The sequence below is a fragment of the Tachysurus vachellii genome, chromosome 14, assembly GCF_030014155.1.
Source record: "Tachysurus vachellii isolate PV-2020 chromosome 14, HZAU_Pvac_v1, whole genome shotgun sequence".
In the NCBI taxonomy this organism is placed as follows: Eukaryota; Metazoa; Chordata; class Actinopteri; order Siluriformes; family Bagridae; genus Tachysurus; species Tachysurus vachellii.
The window spans coordinates 11,875,925-11,884,982 of NC_083473.1; positions in this window are offsets into that span (position 1 = coordinate 11,875,925).

Genomic DNA, 9,058 nt, shown 5'->3' on the forward strand with positions numbered 1-9,058 from the left:
TGTAATTATTATTGTGTTATTATTATGTCATTAAGCTTCCAAGTCTTTTTACCAAGTAGAAATTTGTGCTAGTTCTGGGGTGGGTATGATGCTGTTTAAGTATGCGGTTGTAGAAAAGTAATGCTCTATTATCTCTCTATTCTGTGTCACCCAGTGGAGAACAAATCCCATTTTTAATCTGATTTCTCTCAAGGTTTCTTCCTCATGTCATCGAACAGAGCTTTTTCTTGTGGCTTGCTCATTAGGGATTTAAATCTACATCTAGAGATCTGTACAATGGATTTGTGAAAAAGGCTACTGCTAAAAGTTCTAAACTCTACAGATCCTGGTTGATTCATTTTTATTTACAATTTGGTGGAATTATATCCACGTGGTAATTGTGTAAACTGTCCAACTGTTGATTATCCTTTATTACCTATTCTTCAAGAAATTTTACTGAGACTTTGTCTATTGACACCAACCTCAATTGTGCCTACTTGAGTGAATTTTTTTATGTGTTTCAACCACAGATCATAAATCACTGATCATAAGCATGCATCGCTCACTCAAGTCCTTTCCCCTTCATGTCCAGTGTCTCCCATTGTGCCTTACAGCACTCGTACATACATTCACACACACTGAGTTAATTCAATTTCTTAGACCCCAGCAGCACTATTAACGTTGTTAACATGGCAAAAAACACACCATTCAGGACTAAAGTGGTGCCATGTTGTCGATAATGACACGCTGTACAATGGAAACCCATTGTCTCCTCAGTGTCCAGTCTTGTTAACAATACCCATATCTCTTTTTTAACCCTGATAAAGGGCTTGTGGATATTTTGAAAAACAAAAGCTTCAAATGGAACTGTTACATCTTCCAAGGCTTTTACTGGTCTAGTAAACAGTTTTATATCTATATCCACTGGTATAATAATGTGATCCTGCGGTTCAAGTAGATTTGAGGTTGGAATTGTAAGACAAAATGCCTTCGTAAGTAGGAATGATAGCAACAGTGTCACTAACTGAATGAAGGTTTCCTGCTACAGACAAACAGAAAACAACAAGCATCCATTTTTCTGACACTTAATCCAGGCAGTGGCAGAGTGCCCACAGTAAGAATAAGGGCATTATTAAGACAGAGCAGGATCATCAGACCCTGCTGATTGTGTCTGTATGTGTGTGAGAACAGAGAAAGTGTAAAGCTGGTGGACTTACAATAAAAGAAGTAAAGGCGAGGAACTGAACAAGCGGCAAGTCTGGATTTACTCTTTTCATGAAGCAAGATCTATTAATCTTGCCTGATCCTGGCTACGCTGCATGGATATAAACAGGAAGAATTACCTCATTGTGGAAGTCAAAAGACCGCACATGTGAAGGGAAATGACCACTCCATGTACACATTCAAGGACACTAGCAGTAGGTGGGTGGACATTTATTGGAACTTTAAAAACTGGTGCAAATATGCAGAATCAGTTCTCAACACCACAGCTGCACTAAACCCTCTTCAGCCAAGTGTCTCAGAAATAAAATATGTGCAGTTGTATTACAGCTGGTGGTAAAACAGAGAATGAATTAGGACACAGTCTGTCATTAGGTAAAACATTCATAGTGTATAGAGTATCCATAATGAAGAACATGTCATATCTTTGCAAGCTTTGCATGTCTGTTTTCCCATCTATCTGGGTCCAGTATGCCAATACAAGGGCAAAGTGCCTACTACCCTGGTGTCTAGCTTTAAGCCATCAAACTGCTAACAGACTCATAATTTCTGTGAAATCCTGCAATTTGCTATTTACACGCTGTGCTGTGTACATCATGTTTATACCATACACAAATGGTCCATATGCTGCTTGCTATAGTCACTTTGTTTTAACACAATAGTCTATTAATAGTAATTTACTTTTTATTTGTGAATCTTTCAAGATTATTGGTGTCATAAAGGCTTTTCATTTATAATTAAGGTATAGACTCCTGAGTAAGACATGTAGCATTATTTTTAAAAGCAAGTTAGAGTTTGTTTTCCAAAATGTCTGTTTTCTTACGACATACTAATACTTAATATCGGATACCCTTTTCAAAACAACTGAAGGTGGTTGTTGTTACAAGAAAATAAGAGGGATAATAATTAGGTAATTATCCTCAACCATCAATGAAGTTGGCTTGCTAACGAAGGATGTACAGTAACAGGCTTAGCTTGCTACAGTAGTTTGCTAACATGTCTAATTTATATTGCTTTAACAAATAAATCTACATAGCTCACATATAAATACTGGATAGCTAACATTCTTACTGAGGTGTTACCCATAATCGACGTATTTATCTAGCGAAACCTTTTCAGCTTACAAATGAGTTATTTATTATTATATTATTAAATTATTATTTGGTTGGACAGCCACTTAGCTTTCGTTGCCATAATTTTCTCATCATTGTAAGTAGCTACAGAAATAAATGTATGAAGCTGAAGATGTGCATAAGAAGGGTTATGAGCACCTCTTTTCGCCACGGGAATTGCTGCATGTGGCTGTGTGGTTTTGTGATACCATAGAGGGCAGAATCGATCTCAAATATAATTAAAAGTTTGGTTTCGCACTCAAAAGTTGCAGAACCATTCATTCTCTGTAAAGTATGTGCATTTTCCCCACCACAGCTGGCAACAATTCCGTACCCAGAGGTTTTATTTTTACTGTTTCCATTACGCCAGCTATCCACCTTTAACCAGTAATACTTTAAATTTCCTCACCATTCTCATTTTATGAGATTTGTAAAATCTCCTGCGATTGAAAATGTTTTTAAAAAGAAAACCCCCACACTTCAAATCGACTTTGCAGAGCCAATTTCTTCTGCATTTCAAATTTATATAAAAATTGCACGGGAAAGAGATATCCGGTCAGATATCCAGATACAGAAGCCACGTGATGTTGACAAATATAAACATGCCATTTCCTGATTGGCTGATGACCTGATCTGCTTGATCGGATTACGACGAACAGAGACTTATATATGTACAGTGAATGTATCCAGTCACGCAGGAACAACCCCATTAGCATAATGACAGGACACCAAGCCATGGGGAGCTTCTAGAGTTACACCATCTGAAATTGTTAGTTTTAGCCAAACAGCACTCCTTATCTTTTAGTGGTAAATAACAATAACATCTAGATAACATTGTACCTAAGGTCTGATCTGATTCTTTTTTTTTTTTTTTTTTGGTGTTGTTTTTTTGATAAATTCTGTCAGGTTTTATTTTCCTATAAAACTGTCCTGAAGTTCATTTCTATATACACAATTTGCAATTCATGTTAGCAAATTAGCAATTTGCCACTTTTACCAAAGCAAGTATAAATTCTATTTATTAGTCTATTTATTAAAGAATGATGTCAAATGTATTCATTTAGTTACGTCATTCAAACAAACTCATTTTATCAATTACAATAGCTATAAACAACCTTTCCCTCATCAACCTGCCTTTTTATTACTCTTTATGAACTTCGTTCATTCATTCTTTCATCTTCTACCGCTTATCCAAACTCTCGGGTCACGGGGAGCCTGTGCCTATCTCAGGCGTCATTGGGCATCAAGGCAGGATACACCCTGGACGGAGTGCCAACCCATCGCAGGGCACACACACACACTCACAACAACAACCAAGAAATCTTGTTTCTACGCACTGTTCTATTCTGTAAACAGCTGTCTTACCACAGGCAGAACTTGTAGAAAATTAATAATATATAATAAAATAATAGAATATTGATAAACAACTGATCAGAATTGAGAAACAATGCTGTGGCATATATTACATTATATCATTCCACCTTTATACATAGGAAAATATTCTCACCTATTTATTCCTTAAGCTTATATCTATTTATAAATGTTTCAATAACTGATAAAAAAATTGTGGGGAAAAAATCATGTTAGAACTGTAATGTAAGCCATTATTCTGCAGAGTATACGTGTGCCTATACAGTATCATGTTTAAATATTATTGATATTAAGATAACACTACACTCCCACATTTATATAACCATTATTGTAGTACAGTTATACCATTAAACAATTAAAACTGTGACGGGTGGCTCTATTATAACAACTGGTACAAAATGTGGAAAATAAATGGTTTTATTACTTTTTGCATTTTAAGACAATTGGGTCTAATCAATATTTTGTACTCTGAATATCAAATTTAGTGGCTTTTTTCTGCTGGAAAACTTTTACCTTTGCCCCAGTAGTTATTTAGATATGTAAACATTGTTCTGTGTTATATATTCAACAATTATAAAAACATGCTGATATGTTGCAAATATATTGCCTATATTTCTTTAATTGTTTGCTCACTGTCATTTTGCTGAGTATGGCTCCCACCACATCATTGATAAGAAAGTACTGTTGCAATGATGTGGTGTGATCCACCATGAGCAAAATGAAGCTGATTGTTGCAGAAACATCTGCCACTGTTTTCATGTCTACTGTACAAACCGGACTGTATCAAGTGAGGTAGAACAATGGTACACATGATCGTGAACTTGTATAAGCCACTGCGTTTGGCTAAAATAGTCAAATTCCAGCACACAATACTTTACTGTGTAAAGCCTAGATGTAAAAATAACTGGACCCTATTATATAAATCTGTTATGAAATAAAATATTGTGAAAATACAAGGTGACATTACAAACATGGATATGGTTCTGTATTCTGAAATTTCCAAACATTCTAGATAAATGAGATATTCAGTCCCATTTTTGAGGATGCAGTGGCTCCAGTTTTCTCTAGTAGACACCAAGGGCAATTCCTGGAAATGAAATGTTAAGTTTTAATTCCTGTAGCATCTTTTGTTTTCCTAGTGCTTAGGCCTAACAAATATTCTGCATACTAAAATGTGTGACCTCAAATGACCATGAATTCACAAGTTTGTTTTTAACTTTTTGTAAACTGTTTGCTCCAAAGAGAAGCACACTCAATCATAGCATTAACATTCTGAGGCTTTGTAAATTTTTTCAAGTAGCACATGGTTGAATCATTTTTCCATGTTTGGGTGATGTTTAGATAAAGATTAGACAACCATAGCTGTGTCAGATAGCTTCACATTCGCTCAACATTCTTTTCACATTCTTATTCCTCGCCTTGCTACAACCTTAAACCGTCTCTTGCATCTCTCTTGCATTTGCTAGTCTATCTCCTGAGGCCTCTTGGGGTTGTCATCACCTGCGCTGCTTCACCTCTACACACAGAGGCAAAAGCACAAAGTTTGGATCTTTCGATTGTAGACAGCCAAAGCCTGGTTTATTTAACAGGGATAGAATGCAAGGTTTTTGTGTTTAATCTTTAGCGTCATTCATTTCTGAAAATTTATCTGTACAAGCACTGAATAATACATCTGATAGCTAATCAAGGTTAGGAGGTTAATTAGATAAAAGTTTCTGTTGTGGACACATTCTGTATGTCACCATATATTTAGTAAGAAATTCATAGCTAAACCAAAAATGGATCACATGACCTCAAATGGTCATTTTGATAGGTAATTTTTCCATTGTTAAAAAGTCAAACTCACTTATGACCTTAAATAGCAAAGGTTCATACAGGCTTTATGTTGACATGTATAAGTGCATACATGCAACCCCTGATCCTGTGGCTCTAACTCCTCCACACTGTGCACAGCTCAGAGATGAAAGAGAATCTTAGGATCATAGGAAATAAATCCAGTCATCTCAAAGAGCTAAGGGCTGACCCATGACTCAGTGTGAGGAATGCAAAGGCCTGCACTCCCTCACACACACACACACACACACACACACACACACACACACACACACACACACACACACACACACACACACGCACTCCCTGTGTTCTATGCTTTGCCTTCACGCATACAATAAAGAACACCATCAGAGACAGTCTCTCTCTTTCTCACACTTACACATAGCTCATCACTTCTCACTTACCCAGTCCAGCAACAGAAATATAAGAACTTGGCAAGCACATGCTTTCTTTGAAACTAATCACTTACAGTCAGTGACAAAGATACATAAAACATATGTGGTTCAGTTCAACATGCTACAACAGGAGTGAGTCCGTATCACAGCTTACTCTCTAGAAATCACCACAAACAGGTCTTTGAGAAAAAACGTTGACTAATCATCATTATTTAAAGTTCAAGGCTACAGCTGCTTGCAGTGGGGTTTGGAAACAAGTTAAAGAACAAAACAAAGCCGCGTTATCGTGATACAATGTGTACAAAAAAGAACATATAAAGCACCGTGTTCATAAAAGCTGGAATGAATCCCAGCTTTGCAAAACATCTGATCAGCACCCAGTACTGTTGAAAGGCTCCTGCATCACGACTCAGAATTGTTCTTAGACATTTAAATTCCTACATGAAAACTAGCAGAATAATAATACTGACCTTACCATGATTACCATAGTATAATAGTAATAATGGATTATAAATATAAATGTAACATATAGAGTGCTCATATAATAATCATCGGGTACAACTGTATGTTTTATATGTTATATATAAACATTTGTTTAATGGTACCTCTTGTGGTTAAGGCTCAGAGGATCAGGGTTCAAGCCCCAGCACTACCAAGCTGCCCTTAACCCTCTCCCTGCACCGGTGGCTCTGTATCACGGCTGACACTGTGCTTTGACCCCAGTTTCCAAAGTTGAGATATGTGAAGAAAGAATTTCACAATGCTGTAATGTATAATTTGAGAAAATGAAGGCTTCTATTCTATGTTATGAGTCTTAGAGGCAAAACGACTGGCAAAAAGATCTAGTGATTTATCATTGTTAGGAAAATCATACTCAGTCTTACTATTGCAAAAGTAAAAATGTTTCTAACTTACACGTTCATGTACAGTGCAGGAATTTGGTCTCTTTGGGAGTCAGTTCTGCTTTAAAATCTTAGTGTGTGATTCAGAACATGAAAATAATCATGTTGCTCTACAGGGCTGAACTGATAGATATTTCTCTGTCAGGTTTTGCAAGCCACTTTCATGCCACATTCCTTCCATCCATATTAAAATGTGTAGGATTGTGTAGGTCTGGTATAGCAGATATTCTCAGATATACACACACACACACACACTATATACATATATATATATATATATATATATATATATATATATATATATATATATATATATATATATATATATATATCGTATTTCTGTCTGTAATGTTATGTATATATAATATGTAATGTAATGTGTACATTTTGAAGAAAGGTTTGAGATAATCACTGAAAATAATGCAAATACTGAATAGTTCCATGTCTCTAATCAGAATGGTATCTAACTAGATACTAACAAAAGTATATAATTAAATGCAGATGTTCGTATCCCCACTGACTTCTGCATGGAAATGAGGGGGGAAATTACTTCTTTATGATTTATCAAAAACTAAAGAATTTGAGGCATTTTAAAATGAAAAGGATACATGCTGCAACAAGACAGCAATCAAGTGCATGTAGCAGAAAAGTGTTTTCAGAGCTTCAAACTTTAGTCATGATTCTCTTTCCTTATGGAAACATCACAAGTGAACATCTGTTTTTTTTTTTCTTATGCAATCACGTGAAATACATGAGAAAGTGCTTTTCAGTGTTATGCCATGATGTGAATTATACATGTGAGAAAATCACATCTGGAACATTTTTCCACTCATGACTCATGAATATTTGCATGTGAAATATTAATTACTTTTTGTAGAATTACTATTTCACATAGATGTTATGCTTATTACTGATTATTAAAGAGCATGGAGGAGATACCAGGATGATCACTGAAGGAGGAGAGAGGACAGGGCTGTGAGAGAGCAACAACCGAGCATCAGGACCCAGTATCTACTCCTTTGTCTGAGAAGAACCAGGAGCAACAAGAGTATAAGACCATTATAAGCATATTATACATTGCATAATATGAACTGTAGTGTATACAGAGTTTAAATGTTGAAAGAACCTAGTGTAAGACATCTGGCAGTGTCTTGCCAGTATGACATCTGAATATAACAGCTGCTCTTCAAAGGATATGAATAGGAATACAAATTATGAAAGAATGTCTATGACACATTTAGAAAAGGTGATGTAGACTTCTTAACAAATGCCTACACTACCTAACACCTCCAGTCTGTGATCCTGTGTGATCCAACATCTAATTAGATGTAGTCTTCTGCTCTTCATGTTGTTCAGAATCTGCTGCCTAGGTAGTTTAGGTATTTTTACAGAGTCTAGTTGGCTTTTATTGCCCCCACCTAAAGCTTTACAGCATGCAAGCCATACTTCATCCACAGCCAGAGTAAAGCTCCACTACTCAGCTTTGTGAATTTCAAGCTCCAGAGGTCCTTAAAGCTGCACTGATTTGGGAATAGGGGCATTGTGTGGGTGCATACCGAGAGGCTGAGATAATAACACAGAGGTGATGCTGATTCCTAGTACAATAATAACTCACCATGTGACTCGTCTCCTCCGGTCTGGTGAGTGGGTGTAAACTGGGATGACATCATTAAAAGTCTACAAGAAGTTTACTTTTGTTTGCTCTTCCAGATCAATGTCAAACACTGTATATACTAATTTTTAATATGTTTACAAGTCTAAACACAAAGCTTCCTGGCAGAGAGAACCATGTGTGGCCTGTGCCTCTCTGTCACACACACACACACACACACACACACACACACACACACACACACACACACACACAAATATATATATATATATATATATATATATATATATATATATATATATATAGATATATATATATATATATATATATTTACATTTACATTTACATTTACAGCATTTGGCAGACGCCCTTATCCAGAGCGACGTACATAAGTGCTTAAATCTCTAACATTGAATACATTAATGCTGGCTCACTAAGTTATATATCTATATATATTTGATATATATATATCAAATTTGTTTTATGAAAAAAAAATGATAATATTTCAGCTTGGAATGGCTCAATTATGGTCTGTTTATAAAGTGAATACAAATACAGATTATAATCTATCTTCTTGTTTTCTTGCCTAGTTTAGAATTGCAAATGACTTTTTTGTCAGTAGACAAAAAA